The sequence below is a fragment of the Atractosteus spatula genome (assembly GCF_055471065.1).
Source record: "Atractosteus spatula isolate fAtrSpa1 chromosome 16 unlocalized genomic scaffold, fAtrSpa1.hap1 SUPER_16_unloc_2, whole genome shotgun sequence".
In the NCBI taxonomy this organism is placed as follows: Eukaryota; Metazoa; Chordata; class Actinopteri; order Semionotiformes; family Lepisosteidae; genus Atractosteus; species Atractosteus spatula.
The window spans coordinates 147,169-149,911 of NW_028296632.1; the positions used below are offsets into that span (position 1 = coordinate 147,169).

At 43.0% G+C, this 2,743-nt stretch overlaps 1 non-coding gene across 1 annotated transcript; it reads right to left on the reverse strand.

Moving 5' to 3' along the window:
- Positions 1-350: 350 nt before the first annotated feature.
- Positions 351-432, reverse strand: trnas-aga (transfer RNA serine (anticodon AGA)). The gene has a single exon. It is a non-coding gene; the product is annotated as a tRNA-Ser (tRNA).
- Between the last annotated feature and the right edge of the window lie 2,311 nt (positions 433-2,743).

The window sequence follows — 2,743 nt, forward strand, 5'->3', positions numbered from 1 at the left end:
CACGCGACCGCAAAAAGCGTCGCCATCTGCTTCCAGCTGCAAAATGCCGTTTGCGGACGCTGAAGCATTTGAACTTGAACTTTATTGCCATATGTAACCGGTACTGGTACAATGGAATTCTTACTTACAGAAGGTCTCTCGATTGTAAAACAAGTGTAAAAAACAAGACAAAGTGCAAACAGTGCATCAAGACAATGTACAAACAAACAATAGACAATGTGCAAGTAAACATGTAGACATTTCTTTCCAAGGCAGCGGGTACAAGCGATCTCGCGTTTTAAAACCACCAGGAAAAGCAGAAAGGCACTTTTCCTTGCTTGCGCCAGCACACAACGATGTGAGGAGGACACCGTAGTCGGCAGGATTCGAACCTGCGCGGGGAAACCCCAATGGATTTCTAGTCCATCGCCTTAACCACTCGGCCACAACTACAGCGAGCACCACCGTTGCTGCGTTCTTGCTACAATCTCACATGGATCGCGAGGCGCCGGCGGAAACATTTTTCAAAGTCAGTCTCCATTAAAAAAAAAACCTTTCCAAAATACAAGCCATGCAGACAGACACGCCTCAGAGGACTTAAGGGTGGCTTCATGTGGGAATGATAAAGCCTCCCCGTCCGGACAGGAAAATGGCACTTTGTTAGACACAAAGAAACAATCAACAACAGACAAATGTCCACAAGCATTTAAGAAGCCGCACCATGTTCTTGCTACAATCACACACGGATCGCGAGACGCCGGCGGAAATCTTTTTCAAAGTCGTTCTCCGTTAAAAAAAAAAAACCTTTCCAAAATACAAACCTTGCAGACAGACACGCCTCAGAGGACTTAAGGGTTGCTTCATGTGGGAATGATAAAGTCTCCCCGTCCGGACAGGAAAATGGCACTTTGTTAGACACAAAAAAACAATCAACAACAGACAAATGTCTACAAGCATTTTAGAAGCCGCACTTGAAATAGCTCTTATATTCATGTTAGACGCAGGAATCGCCTTTTTATTGACGTTCTTACGAACACCATGGAAAGCAAAATAAAGCAAAGCAGAGCAGAACAAAACGAACAAAATAAAACCCTCACGTCCTGCACTTGAATATAATGCCGTTACGTGCCGAAGCGGTATTGGACGTCATCCTAGCACTGCAACCCGGGGCGTACGGTATATGGGAACGAGCACACGTCACGAATCGTCTCTAATCACTCCCTGCACTGTAAGGCGCCTTGAAGCGTGCACCCTCAACATTCATCTTTGCGCATCTGTGAAAGGTAAACTCTTGAGCAAACTCTGAACCAGACGCTCAAACTCCAGCTAGGATTAGGGGTAGCATTCCCACGCTACTTGAACACTTTGTTTACGCTCAGTGCTGGATTTTGGGAACTTTAGGACGAGTGGGACTTTTCTCCTATCTGTCAATTCGTTTTGTTTTGGAGACTCTTGGCTGTCAGTGTTGTATAGTGCAGCGTGAAGAAAACGTTTTCGAAAACTGTGCCGGCTCAAAAGTTGTAAGAAATCCTCTCCAGCTCTTTTAAGTCTCTTCAGTTTTGTCATTTAAAGTGAAACTAGATGTATAACTGGAGCCTCACTTATGCAAATGGTGAGGCTCCAGTTCGACATCTAGTTTCACTTTATATGACAGAAGTACGTCAGACTGCGCCGGACTGGGGGATCACTTCCGGTTATTTTTACCATCTTAAATATTTGAAATCCTCCCCTATGCAATTGTGACACTTCATCTTGGCTCCACCTAGGACACTCTTCAATCTTCCATCACTTCTCTCTTCTCCCGCAACACTCTCGTCTGTCGGCAGTATGTGGCGTCTTTGCATTACCACCAATCTCACCACAGCAAGAAAGCAACGTGTTTTGGCAAGAGAGGAGGAGACTGAGAGGTATGTCTTAACACCGATACTACAGTGCTTAAGTACTGCTCACGTACATGTTTCTTGGTTCATATTATGCATTTCATACGGTCAAATTACTTTTGAGCAACTAATAAGAAGCGCGAAACGGTATGCGTTTTAGTTTCGTTTTGTGCTATGACCCGTAGATTGATTAGAGATATCAAGTACATACAAGTCATTTTTTAAATGTTGTAGTTCGTCTTGAAAAAATGTTACGAGTACATCATCTATCAACAATTACACAGGTTCTGTTTCCATATTGCGGATTTTGGTTACGTAATATTATTTTCTAGATTTCACGTTGTGAATATATGATTTGGGCAAACAGAGCCGCAAAGAAGTACATTATGGGTTGTTGTTGTTTTTTTTGCAGTTTTATCTAGAACAAGCGATGCTTAAACCTTTGTCTGATTCTTGTGAAACTATCCACACGACAGTTACAGTACCTAGGAGTTGACTTCAGTGATGTCACTGATGGGATGTTTCTAAAAATCCATCCTCTGCAAAACGTCTTCTCTAGTTGTCCTGCATATGTATTCGCTAATGAAGCTGTGTGTTCTGAGCCTGGATCTCTACATTTCTGTATGAACCAGCTTAGAGGGCTAAAGACAGCTTGTGTTTAAATTGAGTGTAAGGCAATTTATGCTTCTAAAGTCATGGTCAGCATTTATTATTGTACTGTGCTGTAAACTTGTTCTGTGCCTAGTCACATTATTTTATAGCGTTTTTATAGTGTTATCAAATCCGGTGGCGCTGTGTGTTAGTTTCCTGACTCCCATGTCACATGGTCTGTGATTGAAACCTGTGAAACCGGTTTAATTCGTCACAGCCAGCACTCCGGCAGA